The 24,672-nt window shown below is 31.0% G+C and overlaps 1 long non-coding RNA gene across 8 annotated transcripts in view; it reads left to right on the top strand.

Annotated features, from left to right (window-relative positions):
* Positions 1 to 705: 705 nt before the first annotated feature.
* Positions 706 to 24,672, top strand: part of LOC127788377 (uncharacterized) — a 48,257-nt gene continuing 24,290 nt past the window's right edge. The window contains exons 1-7 of one of the 8 annotated variants that reach the window (XR_008020340.1): positions 706 to 1,310; positions 2,706 to 3,170; positions 4,101 to 4,564; positions 10,605 to 13,401; positions 17,128 to 19,919; positions 20,389 to 21,781; positions 22,714 to 22,921. This is a non-coding gene — a long non-coding RNA (uncharacterized LOC127788377). Of the gene's footprint in view, positions 1,777 to 2,705; positions 3,635 to 3,764; positions 4,565 to 10,604; positions 13,402 to 17,127; positions 19,920 to 20,388; positions 21,782 to 22,713; positions 22,922 to 24,672 lie in introns of those variants that run through there. The other 7 variants (XR_008020343.1, XR_008020341.1, XR_008020346.1 and 4 more) reach the window with 7 other exon arrangements.

Here is a 24,672-nt window from a genome sequence, read left to right as displayed (position 1 = left end):
TGTACAACATGCCCAATCTGATTGGGTCTAGAGCACCTACACTAACAATCTCCCACTTGCACTAGAGCCAATCACTCATGTATCTTATACCTGATGATCGAACATGACTTCCATGTTTCTCCTAGAACAGAGCTTTAGTCAAGAGATTTACGACATTGTTATCCATCGACACTTTCTCTATATATATCACCTTGGCTGATAATCTCCATTATCAAATGATGATGCCACAATACAAATTTGAACCGTTGATAAGACCGTGGTTCATTCGCTTACACGATGGCTCCATTGTTGTCCCAATAACTGTTATTGGATCAACAATACTGGACACCACTTTAAGTTCGTCAATGAACTTACGAATCCGTACAACCTCCTTAGTTGTTTCGAAAGTTGTTATGTATTCGACTTCAGTTCTTGAATCTACCACTATCTCTTGTTGGAACTCTTCCAACTCATGGCCTTGCCATATAAGTAGAATATGAATTTTGACTATACATGATTTAAAATCATCGTGGTCGAATTGAAAATTGGCATCCGTGAACCCGTTCACAGTATGCTCTCCTTCTCCAAATACCAAGAACATCTCTTCAATTCTTCTCAAGTACTTAAGGATGTTCTTCACTACAATCTAGTGTTTCTCACTTGCATCAGCCTGATATCTACTACATATGCTCAAAGCATATGCGACATCAAGCGAAATTATCTTCATTCCACCATTGAAAATTGACAAAAAAAAAAAAAGAAATTTCTTTTTTCGACCAAAGTCGGGAAAAATGAAGAAATTACGCTTACGTCCTATTGTTCGATTTGATCGCTAGTACTTTTGTTTTAACATTAAACAACCAAAAGGTTGTTCTAATAACTAAATTAAAGTCTATTTTGAGTTCAATTGACTTTTTGTGAACGAATTACGACGATTCGTCTTTTCGGCCTAATTTTTAGCTGCACAAAAAACTGTTTTCGATCAGATTTTTTTCGATGTCATAATAATCGTATCGAAATTCTGGTTCGTTTCATATAATTCTTTTTAGATATCTTGATTTCGGAGCACTCCCTCCAATCCATTCGGTTACTCATAATTGTACCGAAAATCAAGTTAAACCCCTAATCTTTTGAATATTTCAATTACACTTCCAAATAAAACTACACTTAAAACCATATGAAATTATCTTCATTCCACCATTGAAAATTGACAAAAAAAAAAAGAAATTTCTTTTTTCGGCCAAAGTCGGGAAAAATGAAGAAATTACGCTTACGTCCTATTGTTCGATTTGATCGCTAGTACTTTTGTTTCAACATTAAAGAACCAAAAGGTTGTTCTAATAACTAAATTAAAGTGTATTTTGTGTTCAATTGACTTTTTGTGAACGAATTACGACGATTCGACTTTTCTGCCTGATTTTTAGCTGCACAAAAAACTGTTTCCGATCAGATTTTTTCGATGTCATAATAATCGTATCGAAATTCTGGTTCGTTTCATATAATTGTTTTTAGATATCTTGATTTCGGAGCACTCCCTCCAATCCATTCGGTTACGCATAATTATACCGAAAATCAAGTTAATCCCCTAATCTTTTGAATATTTCAATTACACTTCCAAACAAAATTACACTTAAAAACCATATGAAATTATCTTCATTCCACCATTGAAAATTGACAACAAAAAAAAAAGAAATTTCTTTTTTCGACCAAAGTCGGGAAAAATGAAGAAATTACGCTTACGTCCTATTGTTCGATTTGATCGCTAGTACTTTTGTTTTAACATTAAACAACCAAAAGGTTGCTCTAATAACTAAATTAAAGTGTATTTTTAGTGCAATTAACTTTTTGTGAACGAATTACGACGATTCGTGTTTTCGGCCTGATTTTTAGCTGCACAAAAAACTGTTTCCGATCAGATTTTTTTCGATGTCATAATAATCGTATCGAAATTCTGGTTCGTTTCATATAATTGTTTTTAGATATCTTGATTTCGGAGCACTCCCTCCAATCCATTCGGTTACTCATAATTGTACCGAAAATCAAGTTAAACCCCTAATCTTTTGAATATTTCAATTACACTTCCAAATAAAACTACACTTAAAAGCATATGAAATTATTTTCATTCCACCATTGAAAATTGACAAAAAAAAAAAAGAAATTTCTTTTTTCGACCAAAGTCGGGAAAAATGAAGAAAATACGCTTACGTCGTATTGTTCGATTTGATCGCTTGTACTTTTGTTTCAACATTAAACAACCAAAAGGTTGTTCTAATAAATAAATTAAAGTGTATTTTGAGTTCAATTGACTTTTTGTGAACGAATTACGACGATTCGTCTTTTTTGCCTGATTTTTAGCTGCACAAAAAACTGTTTCCGATCAGATTTTTTTCGATGTCATAATAATCGTATCGAAATTCTGGTTCGTTTCATATAATTGTTTTTAGATATCTTGATTTCGGAGCACTCCCTCCAATCCATTCGGTTACTCATAATTGTACCGAAAATCAAGTTAATCCCCTAATCTTTTGAATATTTCAATTACACTTCCAAATAAAACAACACTTAAAACCATATGAAATTATCTTCATTCCACCATTGAAAATTGACAAAAAAAAAAAGAAATTTCTTTTTTCGACCAAAGTCGGGAAAAATGAAGAAATTACGCTTACGTCCTATTGTTCGATTTGATCGCTAGTACTTTTGTTTTAACATTAAACAACCAAAAGATTGTTCTAATAACTAAATTAAAGTGTATTTTGTGTTCAATTGACTTTTTGTGAACGAATTACGACGATTCGTGTTTTCGGCCTGATTTTTAGCTGCACAAGAAACTGTTTCCGATCAGATCTTTTTCGATGTCATAATAATCGTATCGAAATTCTGGTTTGTTTCATATAATTGTTTTTAGATATCTTGATTTCGGAGCACTCCCTCCAATCCATTCGGTTACTCATAATTGTACCGAAAATCAAGTTAAACCCCTAATCTTTTGAATATTTCAATTACACTTCCAAATAAAACTACACTTAAAACCATATGAAATTATCTTCATTCCACCAATGAAAAATGACAAAAAAAAAAAAGAAATTTCTTTTTTCGACCAAAGTCGGGAAAAATGAAGAAATTACGCTTACGTCCTATTGTTCGATTTGATCGCTAGTACTTTTGTTTCAACATTAAAGAACCAAAAGGTTGTTCTAATAACTAAATTAAAGTGTATTTTGTGTTCAATTGACTTTTTGTGAACGAATTACGACGATTTGTGTTTTCGGCCTGATTTTTACCAGCACAAAAAACTGTTTCCGATCAGATTTTTTTCGATGTCATAATAATCGTATCGAAATTCTGGTTCGTTTCATATAATTGTTTTTAGATATCTTGATTTCGGAGCACTCCCTCCAATCCATTCGGTTACTCATAATTGTACCGAAAATCAAGTTAAACCCCTAATCTTTTGAATATTTCAATCACACTTCCAAACAAAACTACACTTAAAACCATACGAAATTATCTTCATTCCACCATTGAAAATTGACAAAAAAAAAAAGAAATTCCTTTTTTCGACGAATGTCGGGAAAAATGAAGAAATTACGCTTACGTCCTATTGTTCGATTTGATCGCTAGTACTTTTGTTTCAACATTAAACAATCAAAAGGTTGTTCTAATAACTAAATTAAAGTGTATTTTGAGTTCAATTGACTTTTTGTGAACGAATTACGACGATTCGTCTTTTCGTCCTGATTTATAGCTGCACAAAAAACTGTTTCCGTTCAGATTTCTTTCGATGTCATAATAATCGTATCGAAATTCTGGTTCGTTTCATATAATTGTTTTTAGATATCTTGATTTCGGAGCACTCCCTCCAATCCATTCGGTTACTCATAATTGTACCGAAAATCAAGTTAATCCCCTAATCTTTTGAATATTTCAATTACACTTCCAAATAAAACAACACTTAAAACCATATGAAATTATCTTCATTCCACCATTGAAAATTGATAAAAAAAAAAAAAGAAATTTCTTTTTTCGACCAAAGTCGGGAAAAATGAAGAAATTACGCTTACGTCCTATTGTTCGATTTGATCGCTAGTACTTTTGTTTTAACATTAAACAACCAAAAGGTTGTTCTAATAACTAAATTAAAGTGTATTTTGTGTTCAATTGACTTTTTGTGAACGAATTACGACGATTCGTGTTTTCGGCCTGATTTTTAGCTGCACAAGAAACTGTTTCCGATCAGATCTTTTTCGATGTCATAATAATCGTATCGAAATTCTGGTTTATTTCATATAATTGTTTTTAGATATCTTGATTTCGGAGCACTCCCTCCAATCCATTCGGTTACTCATAATTGTACCGAAAATCAAGTTAAACCCCTAATCTTTTGAATATTTCAATTACACTTCCAAATAAAACTACACTTAAAACCATATGAAATTATCTTCATTCCACCATTGAAAATTGACAAAAAAAAAAAGAAATTTCTTTTTTCGACCGAAGTCGGGAAAAATGAAGAAATTACGCTTACGTCCTATTGTTCGATTTGATCGCTAGTACTTTTGTTTCAACATTAAACAACCAAAAGGTTGTTCTAATAACTAAATTAAAGTGTATTTTGTGTTCAATTGACTTTTTGTGAACGAATTACGACGATTTGTGTTTTCGGCCTGATTTTTAGCTGCACAAAAAACTGTTTCCGATCAGATTTTTTTCGATGTCATAATAATCGTATCGAAATTCTAGTTCGGTTCATATAATTGTTTTTAGATATCTTGATTTCGGAGCACTCCCTCCAATCCATTCGGTTACTCATAATTGTACCGAAAATCAAGTTAAACCCCTAATCTTTTGAATATTTCAATTATACTTCCAAACAAAACTACACTTAAAACCATACGAAATTATCTTCATTCCACCATTGAAAATTAACAAAAAAAAAAAGAAATTTCTTTTTTCGACGAATGTCGGGAAATATGAAGAAATTACGCTTACGTCCTATTGTTCGATTTGATCGCTAGTACTTTTGTTTCAACGTTAAACAATCAAAAGGTTGTTCTAATAACTAAATTAAAGTGTATTTTAAGTTCAATTGACTTTTTGTGAACGAATTACAACGATTCGTCTTTTCGGCCTAATTTTTAGCTGCACAAAAAACTGTTTCCGATCAGATTTTTTTCGATGTCATAATAATCGTATCGAAATTCTGGTTCGTTTCATATAATTGTTTTTAGATATCTTGATCTCGGAGCACTCCCTCCAATCTATTCGGTTACTCATTATTGTACCGAAAATCAAGTTAAACCCCTAATCTTTAGAATATTTCAATTACACTTCCAAATAAAAGTACACTTAAAAGCATATGAAATTATCTTCATTCCACCATTGAAAATTGACAAAAAAAAAAAAAGAAATTTCTTTTTTCGACCAAAGTCGGGAAAAATGAAGAAAATACGCTTACGTCGTATTGTTCGATTTGATCGCTTGTACTTTTGTTTCAACATTAAAGAACCAAAAGGTTGTTCTAATAACTAAATTAAAGTGTATTTTGAGTTCAATTGACTTTTTGTGAACGACTTACGACGATTCGTGTTTTCGGCCTGATTTTTAGCTGCACAAAAAACTGTTTCCGATCAGATTTTTTTCGATGTCATAAAAATCTTATCGAAATTCTGGTTCGTTTCATATAATTGTTTTTAGATATCTTGATTTCGGAGCACTCCCTCCAATCCATTCGGTTACTCATAATTGTACCGAAAATCAAGTTAAACCCCTAATCTTTTGAATATTTCAATTACACTTCCAAACAAAACTACACTTAAAACCATACGAAATTATCTTCATTCCACCATTGAAAATTGACAAAAAAAAAAAGAAATTTCTTTTTTCGACGAATGTCGGGAAAAATGAAGAAATTACGCTTACGTCCTATTGTTCGATTTGATCGCTAGTACTTTTGTTTCAACATTAAACAATCAAAAGGTTGTTCTAATAACTAAATTAAAGTGTATTTTGAGTTCAATTGACTTTTTGTGAACGAATTACGACGATTCGTCTTTTCGTCCTGATTTTTAGCTGCACAAAAAACTGTTTCTGATCAGATTTTTTTCGAAGTCATAATAATCGTATCGAAATTCTGGTTCGTTTCATATAATTGTTTTTAGATATCTTGATTTCGGAGCACTCCCTCCAATCCATTCGGTTACTCATAATTGTACCGAAAATCAAGTTAATCCCCTAATCTTTTGAATATTTCAATTACACTTCCAAATAAAACTACACTTAAAACCATACGAAATTATCTTCATTCCACCATTGAAAATTAACAAAAAAAAAAAGAAATTTCTTTTTTCGACGAATGTCGGGAAATATGAAGAAATTACGCTTACGTCCTATTGTTCGATTTGATCGCTAGTACTTTTGTTTCAACGTTAAACAATCAAAAGGTTGTTCTAATAACTAAATTAAAGTGTATTTTAAGTTCAATTGACTTTTTGTGAACGAATTACAACGATTCGTCTTTTCGGCCTGATTTTTAGCTGCACAAAAAACTGTTTCCGATCAGATTTTTTTCGATGTCATAATAATCGTATCGAAATTCTGGTTCGTTTCATATAATTGTTTTTAGATATCTTGATCTCGGAGCACTCCCTCCAATCTATTCGGTTACTCATTATTGTACCGAAAATCAAGTTAAACCCCTAATCTTTAGAATATTTCAATTACACTTCCAAATAAAAGTACACTTAAAAGCATATGAAATTATCTTCATTCCACCATTGAAAATTGACAAAAAAAAAAAAAGAAATTTCTTTTTTCGACCAAAGTCGGGAAAAATGAAGAAAATACGCTTACGTCGTATTGTTCGATTTGATCGCTTGTACTTTTGTTTCAACATTAAAGAACCAAAAGGTTGTTCTAATAACTAAATTAAAGTGTATTTTGAGTTCAATTGACTTTTTGTGAACGACTTACGACGATTCGTGTTTTCGGCCTGATTTTTAGCTGCACAAAAAACTGTTTCCGATCAGATTTTTTTCGATGTCATAAAAATCTTATCGAAATTCTGGTTCGTTTCATATAATTGTTTTTAGATATCTTGATTTCGGAGCACTCCCTCCAATCCATTCGGTTACTCATAATTGTACCGAAAATCAAGTTAAACCCCTAATCTTTTGAATATTTCAATTACACTTCCAAACAAAACTACACTTAAAACCATACGAAATTATCTTCATTCCACCATTGAAAATTGACAAAAAAAAAAAGAAATTTCTTTTTTCGACGAATGTCGGGAAAAATGAAGAAATTACGCTTACGTCCTATTGTTCGATTTGATCGCTAGTACTTTTGTTTCAACATTAAACAATCAAAAGGTTGTTCTAATAACTAAATTAAAGTGTATTTTGAGTTCAATTGACTTTTTGTGAACGAATTACGACGATTCGTCTTTTCGTCCTGATTTTTAGCTGCACAAAAAACTGTTTCTGATCAGATTTTTTTCGAAGTCATAATAATCGTATCGAAATTCTGGTTCGTTTCATATAATTGTTTTTAGATATCTTGATTTCGGAGCACTCCCTCCAATCCATTCGGTTACTCATAATTGTACCGAAAATCAAGTTAATCCCCTAATCTTTTGAATATTTCAATTACACTTCCAAATAAAACTACACTTAAAACCATACGAAATTATCTTCATTCCACCATTGAAAATTAACAAAAAAAAAAAGAAATTTCTTTTTTCGACGAATGTCGGGAAATATGAAGAAATTACGCTTACGTCCTATTGTTCGATTTGATCGCTAGTACTTTTGTTTCAACGTTAAACAATCAAAAGGTTGTTCTAATAACTAAATTAAAGTGTATTTTAAGTTCAATTGACTTTTTGTGAACGAATTACAACGATTCGTCTTTTCGGCCTGATTTTTAGCTGCACAAAAAACTGTTTCCGATCAGATTTTTTTCGATGTCATAATAATCGTATCGAAATTCTGGTTCGTTTCATATAATTGTTTTTAGATATCTTGATCTCGGAGCACTCCCTCCAATCCATTCGGTTACTCATTATTGTACCGAAAATCAAGTTAAACCCCTAATCTTTAGAATATTTCAATTACACTTCCAAATAAAAGTACACTTAAAAGCATATGAAATTATCTTCATTCCACCATTGAAAATTGACAAAAAAAAAAAAAGAAATTTCTTTTTTCGACCAAAGTCGGGAAAAATGAAGAAAATACGCTTACGTCGTATTGTTCGATTTGATCGCTTGTACTTTTGTTTCAACATTAAAGAACCAAAAGGTTGTTCTAATAACTAAATTAAAGTGTATTTTGAGTTCAATTGACTTTTTGTGAACGACTTACGACGATTCGTGTTTTCGGCCTGATTTTTAGCTGCACAAAAAACTGTTTCCGATCAGATTTTTTTCGATGTCATAAAAATCTTATCGAAATTCTGGTTCGTTTCATATAATTGTTTTTAGATATCTTGATTTCGGAGCACTCCCTCCAATCCATTCGGTTACTCATAATTGTACCGAAAATCAAGTTAAACCCCTAATCTTTTGAATATTTCAATTACACTTCCAAACAAAACTACACTTAAAACCATACGAAATTATCTTCATTCCACCATTGAAAATTGACAAAAAAAAAAAGAAATTTCTTTTTTCGACGAATGTCGGGAAAAATGAAGAAATTACGCTTACGTCCTATTGTTCGATTTGATCGCTAGTACTTTTGTTTCAACATTAAACAATCAAAAGGTTGTTCTAATAACTAAATTAAAGTGTATTTTGAGTTCAATTGACTTTTTGTGAACGAATTACGACGATTCGTCTTTTCGTCCTGATTTTTAGCTGCACAAAAAACTGTTTCTGATCAGATTTTTTTCGAAGTCATAATAATCGTATCGAAATTCTGGTTCGTTTCATATAATTGTTTTTAGATATCTTGATTTCGGAGCACTCCCTCCAATCCATTCGGTTACTCATAATTGTACCGAAAATCAAGTTAATCCCCTAATCTTTTGAATATTTCAATTACACTTCCAAATAAAACTACACTTAAAACCATACGAAATTATCTTCATTCCACCATTGAAAATTAACAAAAAAAAAAAGAAATTTCTTTTTTCGACGAATGTCGGGAAATATGAAGAAATTACGCTTACGTCCTATTGTTCGATTTGATCGCTAGTACTTTTGTTTCAACGTTAAACAATCAAAAGGTTGTTCTAATAACTAAATTAAAGTGTATTTTAAGTTCAATTGACTTTTTGTGAACGAATTACAACGATTCGTCTTTTCGGCCTGATTTTTAGCTGCACAAAAAACTGTTTCCGATCAGATTTTTTTCGATGTCATAATAATCGTATCGAAATTCTGGTTCGTTTCATATAATTGTTTTTAGATATCTTGATCTCGGAGCACTCCCTCCAATCCATTCGGTTACTCATTATTGTACCGAAAATCAAGTTAAACCCCTAATCTTTAGAATATTTCAATTACACTTCCAAATAAAAGTACACTTAAAAGCATATGAAATTATCTTCATTCCACCATTGAAAATTGACAAAAAAAAAAAAAGAAATTTCTTTTTTCGACCAAAGTCGGGAAAAATGAAGAAAATACGCTTACGTCGTATTGTTCGATTTGATCGCTTGTACTTTTGTTTCAACATTAAAGAACCAAAAGGTTGTTCTAATAACTAAATTAAAGTGTATTTTGAGTTCAATTGACTTTTTGTGAACGACTTACGACGATTCGTGTTTTCGGCCTGATTTTTAGCTGCACAAAAAACTGTTTCCGATCAGATTTTTTTCGATGTCATAAAAATCTTATCGAAATTCTGGTTCGTTTCATATAATTGTTTTTAGATATCTTGATTTCGGAGCACTCCCTCCAATCCATTCGGTTACTCATAATTGTACCGAAAATCAAGTTAAACCCCTAATCTTTTGAATATTTCAATTACACTTCCAAACAAAACTACACTTAAAACCATACGAAATTATCTTCATTCCACCATTGAAAATTGACAAAAAAAAAAAGAAATTTCTTTTTTCGACGAATGTCGGGAAAAATGAAGAAATTACGCTTACGTCCTATTGTTCGATTTGATCGCTAGTACTTTTGTTTCAACATTAAACAATCAAAAGGTTGTTCTAATAACTAAATTAAAGTGTATTTTGAGTTCAATTGACTTTTTGTGAACGAATTACGACGATTCGTCTTTTCGTCCTGATTTTTAGCTGCACAAAAAACTGTTTCTGATCAGATTTTTTTCGAAGTCATAATAATCGTATCGAAATTCTGGTTCGTTTCATATAATTGTTTTTAGATATCTTGATTTCGGAGCACTCCCTCCAATCCATTCGGTTACTCATAATTGTACCGAAAATCAAGTTAATCCCCTAATCTTTTGAATATTTCAATTACACTTCCAAATAAAACTACACTTAAAACCATACGAAATTATCTTCATTCCACCATTGAAAATTAACAAAAAAAAAAAGAAATTTCTTTTTTCGACGAATGTCGGGAAATATGAAGAAATTACGCTTACGTCCTATTGTTCGATTTGATCGCTAGTACTTTTGTTTCAACGTTAAACAATCAAAAGGTTGTTCTAATAACTAAATTAAAGTGTATTTTAAGTTCAATTGACTTTTTGTGAACGAATTACAACGATTCGTCTTTTCGGCCTGATTTTTAGCTGCACAAAAAACTGTTTCCGATCAGATTTTTTTCGATGTCATAATAATCGTATCGAAATTCTGGTTCGTTTCATATAATTGTTTTTAGATATCTTGATTTCGGAGCACTCCCTCCAATCCATTCGGTTACTCATAATTGTACCGAAAATCAAGTTAAACCCCTAATCTTTTGAATATTTCAATTACACTTCCAAATAAAACTACACTTAAAAGCATATGAAATTATCTTCATTCCACCATTGAAAATTAACAAAAAAAAAAAAAAAAGAAATTTCTTTTTTCGACCAAAGTCGGGAAAAATGAAGAAATTAAGCTTACGTCCTATTGTTCGATTTGATCGCTAGTACTTTTGTTTCAACGTTAAACAATCAAAAGGTTGTTCTAATAACTAAATTAAAGTGTATTTTAAGTTCAATTGACTTTTTGTGAACGAATTACAACGATTCGTCTTTTCGGCCTGATTTTTATCTGCACAAAAAACTGTTTCCGATCAGATTTTTTTCGATGTCATAATAATCGTATCGAAATTCTGGTTCGTTTCATATAATTGTTTTTAGATATCTTGATCTCGGAGCACTCCCTCCAATCCATTCGGTTACTCATTATTGTACCGAAAATCAAGTTAAACCCCTAATCTTTAGAATATTTCAATTACACTTCCAAATAAAAGTACACTTAAAAGCATATGAAATTATCTTCATTCCACCATTGAAAATTGACAAAAAAAAAAAAAAGAAATTTCTTTTTTCGACCAAAGTCGGGAAAAATGAAGAAAATACGCTTACGTCGTATTGTTCGATTTGATCGCTTGTACTTTTGTTTCAACATTAAAGAACCAAAAGGTTGTTCTAATAACTAAATTAAAGTGTATTTTGAGTTCAATTGACTTTTTGTGAACGACTTACGACGATTCGTGTTTTCGGCCTGATTTTTAGCTGCACAAAAAACTGTTTCCGATCAGATTTTTTTCGATGTCATAATAATCGTATCGAAATTCTGGTTCGTTTCATATAATTGTTTTTAGATATCTTGATTTCGGAGCACTCCCTCCAATCCATTCGGTTACTCATAATTGTACCGAAAATCAAGTTAAACCCCTAATCTTTTGAATATTTCAATTACACTTCCAAATAAAACTACACTTAAAAGCATATGAAATTATCTTCATTCCACCATTGAAAATTAACAAAAAAAAAAAAAAAAGAAATTTCTTTTTTCGACCAAAGTCGGGAAAAATGAAGAAAATACGCTTACGTCCTATTGTTCGATTTGATCGCTTGTACTTTTGTTTCAACATTAAAGAACCAAAAGGTTGTTCTAATAACTAAATTAAAGTGTATTTTGAGTTCAATTGACTTTTTGTGAACGAATTACGACGATTCGTGTTTTCGGCCTGATTTTTAGCAGCACAAAAAACTGTTTCCGATCAGATTTTTTTCGATGTCATAATAATCGTATCGAAATTCTGGTTCGTTTCATATAATTGTTTTTAGATATCTTGATTTCGGAGCACTCCCTCCAATCCATTCGGTTACTCATAATTGTACCGAAAATCAAGTTAAACCCCTAATCTTTTGAATATTTCAATTACACTTCCAAACAAAACTACACTTAAAACCATATGAAATTATCTTCATTCCACCATTGGAAATTGACCAAAAAAAAAAGAAATTTCTTTTTTCGACGAATGTCGGGAAAAATGAAGAAATTACGCTTACGTCCTATTGTTCGATTTGATCGCTAGTACTTTTGTTTCAACATTAAACAATCAAAAGGTTGTTCTAATAACTAAATTAAAGTGTATTTTGAGTTCAATTGACTTTTTGTGAACGAATTACGACGATTCGTCTTTTCGTCCTGATTTTTAGCTGCACAAAAAACTGTTTCCGTTCAGATTTTTTTCGATGTCATAATAATCGTATCGAAATTCTGGTTCGTTTCATATAATTGTTTTTAGATATCTTGATTTCGGAGCACTCCCTCCAATCCATTCGGTTACTCATAATTGTACCGAAAATCAAGTTAAACCCCTAATCTTTTGAATATTTCAATTACACTTCCAAATAAAACTACACTTAAAACCATATGAAATTATCTTCATTCCACCATTGAAAATTGACCAAAAAAAAAGAAATTTCTTTTTTCGACCAAAGTCGGGAAAAATGAAGAAATTACGCTTACGTCCTATTGTTCGATTTGATCGCTAGTACTTTTGTTTCAACATTAAAGAACCAAAAGGTTGTTCTAATAACTAAATTAAAGTGTATTTTGTGTTCAATTGACTTTTTGTGAACGAATTACGACGATTCGACTTTTCTGCCTGATTTTTAGCTGCACAAAAAACTGTTTCGGATCAGATTTTTTTCGATGTCATAATAATCGTATCGAAATTCTGGTTCTTTTCATATAATTGTTTTTAGATATCTTGATTTCGGAGCACTCCCTCCAATCCATTCGGTTACTCATAATTGTACCGAAAATCAAGTTAATCCCCTAATCTTTTGAATATTTCAATTACACTTCCAAACAAAACTACACTTAAAAACCATATGAAATTATCTTCATTCCACCATTGAAAATTGACCAAAAAAAAAAGAAATTTCTTTTTTCGACCAAAGTCGGGAAAAATGAAGAAATTACGCTTACGTCCTATTGTTCGATTTGATCGCTAGTACTTTTGTTTCAACATTAAAGAACCAAAAGGTTGTTCTAATAACTAAATTAAAGTGTATTTTGTGTTCAATTAACTTTTTGTGAACGAATTACGACGATTCGACTTTTCTGCCTGATTTTTAGCTGCACAAAAAACTGTTTCGGATCAGATTTTTTTCGATGTCATAATAATCGTATCGAAATTCTGGTTCGTTTCATATAATTGTTTTTAGATATCTTGATTTCGGAGCACTCCCTCCAATCCATTCGGTTACTCATAATTGTACCGAAAATCAAGTTAATCCCCTAATCTTTTGAATATTTCAATTACTCTTCCAAACAAAACTACACTTAAAACCATACGAAATTATCTTCATTCCACCATTGAAAATTGACAAAAAAAAAAAAGAAATTTCTTTTTTCGACGAATGTCGGGAAAAATGAAGAAATTACGCTTACGTCCTATTGTTCGATTTGATCGCTAGTACTTTTGTTTCAACATTAAACAATCAAAAGGTTGTTCTAATAACTAAATTAAAGTGTATTTTGAGTTCAATTGACTTTTTGTGAACGAATTACGACGATTCGTCTTTTCGTCCTGATTTTTAGCTGCACAAAAAACTGTTTCTGATCAGATTTTTTTCGAAGTCATAATAATCGTATCGAAATTCTGGTTCGTTTCATATAATTGTTTTTAGATATCTTGATTTCGGAGCACTCCCTCCAATCCATTCGGTTACTCATAATTGTACCGAAAATCAAGTTAAACCCCTAATCTTTTGAATATTTCAATTACACTTCCAAATAAAACTACACTTAAAAGCATATGAAATTATCTTCATTCCACCATTGAAAATTAACAAAAAAAAAAAAAAAAGAAATTTCTTTTTTCGACCAAAGTCGGGAAAAATGAAGAAAATACGCTTACGTCCTATTGTTCGATTTGATCGCTTGTACTTTTGTTTCAACATTAAAGAACCAAAAGGTTGTTCTAAAAACTAAATTAAAGTGTATTTTGTGTTCAATTGACTTTTTGTGAACGAATTACGACGATTCGACTTTTCTGCCTGATTTTTAGCTGCACAAAAAACTGTTTCTGATCAGATTTTTTTCGATGTCATAATAATCGTATCGAAATTCTGGTTCGTTTCATATAATTGTTTTTAGATATCTTGATTTCGGAGCACTCCCTCCAATCCATTCGGTTACTCATAATTGTACCGAAAATCAAGTTAATCCCCTAATCTTTTGAATATTTCAATTACACTTCCAAATAAAACTACACTTAAAACCATATGAAATTATTTTCATTCCACCATTGAAAATTAACAAAAAAAAAAAGAAATTTCTTTTTTCGACCAAAGTCGGGAAAAATGAAGAAATTACGCTTACGTCCTATTGTTCGATTTGATCGCTAGTACTTTTGTTTCAACATTAAAGAACCAAAAGGTTGTTCTAATAACTAAATTAAAGTGTATTTTGTGTTCAATTGACTTTTTGTGAACGAATTACGACGATTCGACTTTTCTGCCTGATTTTTAGCTGCACAAAAAACTGTTTCGGATCAGATTTTTTTCGATGTCATAATAATCGTATCGAAATTCTGGTTCGTTTCATATAATTGTTTTTAGATATCTTGATTTCGGAGCACTCCCTCCAATCCATTCGGTTACTCATAATTGTACCGAAAATCAAGTTAATCCCCTAATCTTTTGAATATTTCAATTACACTTCCAAATAAAACTACACTTAAAACCATATGAAATTATTTTCATTCCACCATTGAAAATTAACAAAAAAAAAAAGAAATTTCTTTTTTCGACCAAAGTCGGGAAAAATGAAGAAATTACGCTTACGTCCTATTGTTCGATTTGATCGCTAGTACTTTTGTTTCAACATTAAAGAACCAAAAGGTTGTTCTAAAAACTAAATTAAAGTGTATTTTGTGTTCAATTGACTTTTTGTGAACGAATTACGACGATTCGACTTTTCTGCCTGATTTTTAGCTGCACAAAAAACTGTTTCGGATCAGATTTTTTTCGATGTCATAATAATCGTATCGAAATTCTGGTTCGTTTCATATAATTGTTTTTAGATATCTTGATTTCGGAGCACTCCCTCCAATCCATTCGGTTACTCATAATTGTACCGAAAATCAAGTTAATCCCCTAATCTTTTGAATATTTCAATTACACTTCCAAACAAAACTACACTTAAAAACCATATGAAATTATCTTCATTCCACCATTGAAAATTGACCAAAAAAAAAGAAATTTCTTTTTTCGACCAAAGTCGGGAAAAATGAAGAAATTACGCTTACGTCCTATTGTTCGATTTGATCGCTAGTACTTTTGTTTCAACGTTAAACAATCAAAAGGTTGTTCTAATAACTAAATTAAAGTGTATTTTGAGTTCAATTGACTTTTTGTGAACGAATTACAACGATTCGTCTTTTCGGCCTGATTTTTAGCTGCACAAAAAACTGTTTCCGATCAGATTTTTTTCGATGTCATAATAATCGTATCGAAATTCTGGTTCGTTTCATATAATTGTTTTTAGATATCTTGATCTCGGAGCACTCCCTCCAATCCATTCGGTTACTCATTATTGTACCGAAAATCAAGTTAAACCCCTAATCTTTAGAATATTTCAATTACACTTCCAAATAAAAGTACACTTAAAAGCATATGAAATTATCTTCATTCCACCATTGAAAATTGACAAAAAAAAAAAAAAGAAATTTCTTTTTTCGACCAAAGTCGGGAAAAATGAAGAAAATACGCTTACGTCGTATTGTTCGATTTGATCGCTTGTACTTTTGTTTCAACATTAAAGAACCAAAAGGTTGTTCTAATAACTAAATTAAAGTGTATTTTGAGTTCAATTGACTTTTTGTGAACGACTTACGACGATTCGTGTTTTCGGCCTGATTTTTAGCTGCACAAAAAACTGTTTCCGATCAGATTTTTTTCGATGTCATAATAATCGTATCGAAATTCTGGTTCGTTTCATATAATTGTTTTTAGATATCTTGATTTCGGAGCACTCCCTCCAATCCATTCGGTTACTCATAATTGTACCGAAAATCAAGTTAAACCCCTAATCTTTTGAATATTTCAATTACACTTCCAAATAAAACTACACTTAAAAGCATATGAAATTATCTTCATTCCACCATTGAAAATTAACAAAAAAAAAAAAAAAAGAAATTTCTTTTTTCGACCAAAGTCGGGAAAAATGAAGAAAATACGCTTACGTCCTATTGTTCGATTTGATCGCTTGTACTTTTGTTTCAACATTAAAGAACCAAAAGGTTGTTCTAATAAATAAATTAAAGTGTATTTTGAGTTCAATTGACTTTTTGTGAACGAATTACGACGATTCGTGTTTTCGGCCTGATTTTTAGCCGCACAAAAAACTGTTTCCGATCAGATATTTTTCGATGTCATAATAATCGTATCGAAATTCTGGTTCGTTTCATATAATTGTTTTTAGATATCTTGATTTCGGAGCACTCCCTCCAATCCATTCGGTTACTCATAATTGTACCGAAAATCAAGTTAAACCCCTAATCTTTTGAATATTTCAATTACACTTCCAAACAAAACTACACTTAAAACCATATGAAATTATCTTCATTCCACCATTGGAAATTGACCAAAAAAAAAAGAAATTTCTTTTTTCGACGAATGTCGGGAAAAATGAAGAAATTACGCTTACGTCCTATTGTTCGATTTGATCGCTAGTACTTTTGTTTCAACATTAAACAATCAAAAGGTTGTTCTAATAACTAAATTAAAGTGTATTTTGAGTTCAATTGACTTTTTGTGAACGAATTACGACGATTCGTCTTTTCGTCCTGATTTTTAGCTGCACAAAAAACTGTTTCCGTTCAGATTTTTTTCGATGTCATAATAATCGTATCGAAATTCTGGTTCGTTTCATATAATTGTTTTTAGATATCTTGATTTCGGAGCACTCCCTCCAATCCATTCGGTTACTCATAATTGTACCGAAAATCAAGTTAAACCCCTAATCTTTTGAATATTTCAATTACACTTCCAAATAAAACTACACTTAAAACCATATGAAATTATCTTCATTCCACCATTGAAAATTGACCAAAAAAAAAGAAATTTCTTTTTTCGACCAAAGTCGGGAAAAATGAAGAAATTACGCTTACGTCCTATTGTTCGATTTGATCGCTAGTACTTTTGTTTCAACATTAAAGAACCAAAAGGTTGTTCTAATAACTAAATTAAAGTGTATTTTGTGTTCAATTGACTTTTTGTGAACGAATTACGACGATTCGACTTTTCTGCCTGATTTTTAGCTGCACAAAAAACTGTTTCGGATCAGATTTTTTTCGATGTCATAATAATCGTATCGAAATTCTGGTTCGTTTCATATAATTGTTTTTAGATATCTTGATTTCGGAGCACTCCCTCCAATCCATTCGGTTACTCATAATTGTACCGAAAATCAAGTTAATCCCCTAATCTTTTGAATATTTCAATTACACTTCCAAACAAAACTACACTTAAAACCATACGAAATTATCTTCATTCCACCATTGAAAATTGACAAAAAAAAAAAGAAATTTCTTTTTTCGACGAATGTCGGGAAAAATGAAGAAATTACGCTTACGTCCTATTGTTCGATTTGATCGCTAGTACTTTTGTTTCAACGTTAAACAATCAAAAGGTTGTTCTAATAACTAAATTAAAGTGTAATTTAAGTTCAATTGACTTTTTGTGAACGAATTACGACGATTCGTCTTTTCGGCCTGATTTTTAGCCGCACAAAAAACTGTTTCCGATCAGATTTTTTTCGATGTCATAATAATCGTATCGAAATTCTGGTTCGTTTCAAACAATTGTTTTTAGATATCTTGATTTCGGAGCACTCCCTCCAATCCATTCGGTTACTCATTATTGTACCGAAAATCAAGTTAAACCCCTAATCTTTAGAATATTTCAATTACACTTCCAAATAAAAGTACACTTAAAACCATATGAAATTATCTTCATTCCACCTTTGAAAATTGACAAAAAAAAAAAAAGAAATTTCTTTTTTCGACCAAAGTCGGGAAAAATGAAGAAAATACGCTTACGTCGTATTGTTCGATTTGATCGCTTGTACTTTTGTTTCAACATTAAAAAACCAAAGGGTTGTTCTAATAACTAAATTAAAGTGTATTTTGAGTTCAATTGACTTTTTGTGAACGACTTACGACGATTCGTGTTTTCGGCCTGATTTTTAGCTGCACAAAAAACTGTTTCCGATCAGATTTTTTTCGATGTCATAATAATCGTATCGAAATTTTGGTTCGTTTCATATAATTGTTTTTAGATATCTTGATTTCAGAGCACTCCCTCCAATCCATTCGGTTACTCATAATTGTACCGAAAATCAAGTTAAACCCCTAATCTTTTGAATATTTCAATTACACTTCCAAATAAAACTACACTTAAAAGCATATGAAATTATCTTCATTCCACCATTGAAAATTGACAAAAAAAAAAAAAAAAGAAATTTCTTTTTTCGACCAAAGTCGGGAAAAATGAAGAAAATACGCTTACGTCCTATTGTTCGATTTGATCGCTTGTACTTTTGTTTCAACATTAAAGAACCAAAAGGTTGTTCTAATAACTAAATTAAAGTGTATTTTGTGTTCAATTGACTTTTTGTGAACGAATTACGACGATTCGACTTTTCTGCCTGATTTTTAGCTGCACAAAAAACTGTTTCCGATCAGATTTTTTTCGATGTCATAATAATCGTATCGAAATTCTGGTTCGTTTCATATAATTGTTTTTAGATATCTTGATTTCGGAGCACTCCCTCCAATCCATTCGGTTACTCATAATTGTACCGAAAATCAAGTTAATCCCCTAATCTTTTGAATATTTCAATTACACTTTCAAACAAAACTACACTTAAAACCATATGAAATTATCTTCATTCCACCATTGAAAATTGACCAAAAAAAAAAGAAATTTCTTTTTTCGACCAAAGTCGGGAAAAATGAAGAAATTACGCTTACGTCCTATTGTTCGATTTGATCGCTAGTACTTTTGTTTCAACGTTAAACAATCAAAAGGTTGTTCTAATAACTAAATTAAAGTGTATTTTAAGTTCAATTGACTTTTTGTGAACGAATTACAACGATTCGTCTTTTCGGCCTGATTTTTATCTGCACAAAAACTGTTTCCGATCAGATTTTTTTCGATGTCATAATAATCGTATCGAAATTCTGGTTCGTTTCATATAATTGTTTTTAGATATCTTGATCTCGGAGCACTCCCTCCAATCCATTCGGTTACTCATTATTGTACCGAAAATCAAGTTAAACCCCTAATCTTTAGAATATTTCAATTACACTTCCAAATAAAAGTACACTTAAAAGCATATGAAATTATCTTCATTCCACCATTGAAAATTGACAAAAAAAAAAAAAAGAAATTTCTTTTTTCGACCAAAGTCGGGAAAAATGAAGAAAATACGCTTACGTCGTATTGTTCGATTTGATCGCTTGTACTTTTGTTTCAACATTAAAGAACCAAAAGGTTGTTCTAATAACTAAATTAAAGTGTATTTTGAGTTCAATTGACTTTTTGTGAACGACTTACGACGATTCGTGTTTTCGGCCTGATTTTTAGCTGCACAAAAAACTGTTTCCGATCAGATTTTTTTCGATGTCATAATAATCGTATCGAAATTCTGGTTCGTTTCATATAATTGTTTTTAGATATCTTGATTTCGGAGCACTCCCTCCAATCCATTCGGTTACTCATAATTGTACCGAAAATCAAGTTAAACCCCTAATCTTTTGAATATTTCAATTACACTTCCAAATAAAACTACACTTAAAAGCATATGAAATTATCTTCATTCCACCATTGAAAATTAACAAAAAAAAAAAAAAAAGAAATTTCTTTTTTCGACCAAAGTCGGGAAAAATGAAGAAAATACGCTTACGTCCTATTGTTCGATTTGATCGCTTGTACTTTTGTTTCAACATTAAAGAACCAAAAGGTTGTTCTAATAAATAAATTAAAGTGTATTTTGAGTTCAATTGACTTTTTGTGAACGAATTACGACGATTCGTGTTTTCGGCCTGATTTTTAGCTGCACAAAAAACTGTTTCCGATCAGATTTTTTTCGATGTCATAATAATCGTATCGAAATTCTGGTTCGTTTCATATAATTGTTTTTAGATATCTTGATTTCGGAGCACTCCCTCCAATCCATTCGGTTACTCATAATTGTACCGAAAATCAAGTTAAACCCCTAATCTTTTGAATATTTCAATTACACTTCCAAATAAAACTACACTTAAAACCATATGAAATTATCTTCATTCCACCATTGAAAATTGACCAAAAAAAAAGAAATTTCTTTTTTCGACCAAAGTCGGGAAAAATGAAGAAATTACGCTTACGTCCTATTGTTCGATTTGATCGCTAGTACTTTTGTTTCAACATTAAAGAACCAAAAGGTTGTTCTAATAACTAAATTAAAGTGTATTTTGTGTTCAATTGACTTTTTGTGAACGAATTACGACGATTCGACTTTTCTGCCTGATTTTTAGCTGCACAAAAAACTGTTTCTGATCAGATTTTTTTCGATGTCATAATAATCGTATCGAAATTCTGGTTCGTTTCATATAATTGTTTTTAGATATCTTGATTTCGGAGCACTCCCTCCAATCCATTCGGTTACTCATAATTGTACCGAAAATCAAGTTAATCCCCTAATCTTTTGAATATTTCAATTACACTTCCAAACAAAACTACACTTAAAACCATATGAAATTATCTTCATTCCACCATTGAAAATTGACAAAAAAAAAAAGAAATTTCTTTTTTCGACGAAAGTCGGGAAAAATGAAGAAATTACGCTTACGTCCTATTGTTCGATTTGATCGCTAGTACTTTTGTTTCAACGTTAAACAATCAAAAGGTTGTTCTAATAACTAAATTAAAGTGTATTTTGAGTTCAATTGACTTTTTGTGAACGAATTACGACGATTCGTCTTTTCGGCCTGATTTTTAGCTGCACAAAAAACTGTTTCCGATCAGATTTTTTTCGATGTCATAATAATCGTATCGAAATTCTGGTTCGTTTCATATAATTGTTTTTAGATATCTTGATTTCGGAGCACTCCCTCCAATCCATTCGGTTACTCATTATTGTACCGAAAATCAAGTTAAACCCCTAATCTTTTGAATATTTCAATTACACTTCCAAATAAAAGTACACTTAAAAGCATATGAAATTATCTTCATTCCACCTTTGAAAATTGACAAAAAAAAAAAAAGAAATTTCTTTTTTCGACCAAAGTCGGGAAAAATGAAGAAATTACGCTTACGTCGTATTGTTCGATTTGATCGCTAGTACTTTTGTTTCAACATTAAAGAACCAAAGGGTTGTTCTAATAACTAAATTAAAGTGTATTTTGAGTTCAATTGACTTTTTGTGAACGACTTACGACGATTCGTGTTTTCGGCCTGATTTTTAGCTGCACAAAAAACTGTTTCCGATCAGATTTTTTTCGATGTCATAATAATCGTATCGAAATTCTGGTTCGTTTCATATAATTGTTTTTAGATATCTTGATTTCGGAGCACTCCCTCCAATCCATTCGGTTACTCATAATTGTACCGAAAATCAAGTTAAACCCCTAATCTTTTGAATATTTCAATTACACTTCCAAATAAAACTACACTTAAAAGCATATGAAATTATCTTCATTCCACCATTGAAAATTAACAAAAAAAAAAAAAAAAGAAATTTCTTTTTTCGACCAAAGTCGGGAAAAATGAAGAAAATACGCTTACGTCCTATTGTTCGATTTGATCGCTTGTACTTTTGTTTCAACATTAAAGAACCAAAAGGTTGTTCTAATAAATAAATTAAAGTGTATTTTGAGTTCAATTGACTTTTTGTGAACGAATTACGACGATTCGTGTTTTCGGCCTGATTTTTAGCGCACAAAAAACTGTTTCCGATCAGATTTTTTTCGATGTCATAATAATCGTATCGAAATTCTGGTTCGTTTCATATAATTGTTTTTAGATATCTTGATTTCGGAGCACTCCCTCCAATCCATTCGGTTACTCATAATTGTACCGAAAATCAAGTTAAACCCCTAATCTTTTGAATATTTCAATTACACTTCCAAATAAAACTACACTTAAAACCATATGAAATTATCTTCATTCCACCATTGAAAATTGACCAAAAAAAAAAGAAATTTCTTTTTTCGACCAAAGTCGGGAAAAATGAAGAAATTACGCTTACGTCCTATTGTTCGATTTGATCGCTAGTACTTTTGTTTCAACATTAAAGAACCAAAAGGTTGTTCTAATAACTAAATTAAAGTGTATTTTGTGTTCAATTGACTTTTTGTGAACGAATTACGACGATTCGACTTTTCTGCCTGATTTTTAGCTGCACAAAAAACTGTTTCGGATCAGATTTTTTTCGATGTCATAATAATCGTATCGAAATTCTGGTTCGTTTCATATAATTGTTTTTAGATATCTTGAATTCGGAGCACTCCCTCCAATCCATTCGGTTACTCATAATTGTACCGAAAATCAAGTTAATCCCCTAATCTTTTGAATATTTCAATTACACTTCCAAACAAAACTACACTTAAAACCATACGAAATTATCTTCATTCCACCATTGAAAATTGACAAAAAAAAAAAGAAATTTCTTTTTTCGACGAATGTCGGGAAAAATGAAGAAATTACGCTTACGTCCTATTGTTCGATTTGATCGCTAGTACTTTTGTTTCAACGTTAAACAATCAAAAGGTTGTTCTAATAACTAAATTAAAGTGTAATTTAAGTTCAATTGACTTTTTGTGAACGAATTACGACGATTCGTCTTTTCGGCCTGATTTTTAGCCGCACAAAAAACTGTTTCCGATCAGATTTTTTTCGATGTCATAATAATCGTATCGAAATTCTGGTTCGTTTCAAACAATTGTTTTTAGATATCTTGATTTCGGAGCACTCCCTCCAATCCATTCGGTTACTCATTATTGTACCAAAAATCAAGTTAAACCCCTAATCTTTAGAATATTTCAATTACACTTCCAAATAAAAGTACACTTAAAAGCATATGAAATTATCTTCATTCCACCTTTGAAAATTGACAAAAAAAAAAAAAGAAATTTCTTTTTTCGACCAAAGTCGGGAAAAATGAAGAAAATACGCTTACGTCGTATTGTTCGATTTGATCGCTTGTACTTTTGTTTCAACATTAAAGAACCAAAGGGTTGTTCTAATAACTAAATTAAAGTGTATTTTGAGTTCAATTGACTTTTTGTGAACGACTTACGACGATTCGTGTTTTCGGCCTGATTTTTAGCTGCACAAAAAACTGTTTCCGATCAGATTTTTTTCGATGTCATAATAATCGTATCGAAATTTTGGTTCGTTTCATATAATTGTTTTTAGATATCTTGATTTCAGAGCACTCCCTCCAATCCATTCGGTTACTCATAATTGTACCGAAAATCAAGTTAAACCCCTAATCCTTTGAATATTTCAATTACACTTCCAAATAAAACTACACTTAAAAGCATATGAAATTATCTTCATTCCACCATTGAAAATTGACAAAAAAAAAAAAAAAAGAAATTTCTTTTTTCGACCAAAGTCGGGAAAAATGAAGAAAATACGCTTACGTCCTATTGTTCGATTTGATCGCTTGTACTTTTGTTTCAACATTAAAGAACCAAAAGGTTGTTCTAATAAATAAATTAAAGTGTATTTTGAGTTCAATTGACTTTTTGTGAACGAATTACGACGATTCGTGTTTTCGGCCTGATTTTTAGCCGCACAAAAAACTGTTTCCGATCAGATTTTTTTCGATGTCATAATAATCGTATCGAAATTCTGGTTCGTTTCATATAATTGTTTTTAGATATCTTGATTTCGGAGCACTCCCTCCAATCCATTCGGTTACTCATAATTGTACCGAAAATCAAGTTAAACCCCTAATCTTTTGAATATTTCAATTACACTTCCAAACAAAACTACACTTAAAACCATATGAAATTATCTTCATTCCACCATTGAAAATTGACAAAAAAAAAAAGAAATTTCTTTTTTCGACGAAAGTCGGGAAAAATGAAGAAATTACGCTTACGTCCTATTGTTCGATTTGATCGCTAGTACTTTTGTTTCAACATTAAACAACCAAAAGGTTGTTCTAATAACTAAATTAAAGTGTATTTTGTGTTCAATTGACTTTTTGTGAACGAATTACGACGATTCGACTTTTCTGCCTGATTTTTAGCTG

This window comes from Diospyros lotus, chromosome 13, assembly GCF_014633365.1.
Source record: "Diospyros lotus cultivar Yz01 chromosome 13, ASM1463336v1, whole genome shotgun sequence".
NCBI classification, from domain to species: domain Eukaryota; kingdom Viridiplantae; phylum Streptophyta; class Magnoliopsida; order Ericales; family Ebenaceae; genus Diospyros; species Diospyros lotus.
This window is presented reverse-complemented; position numbering and strand designations above follow the sequence as displayed.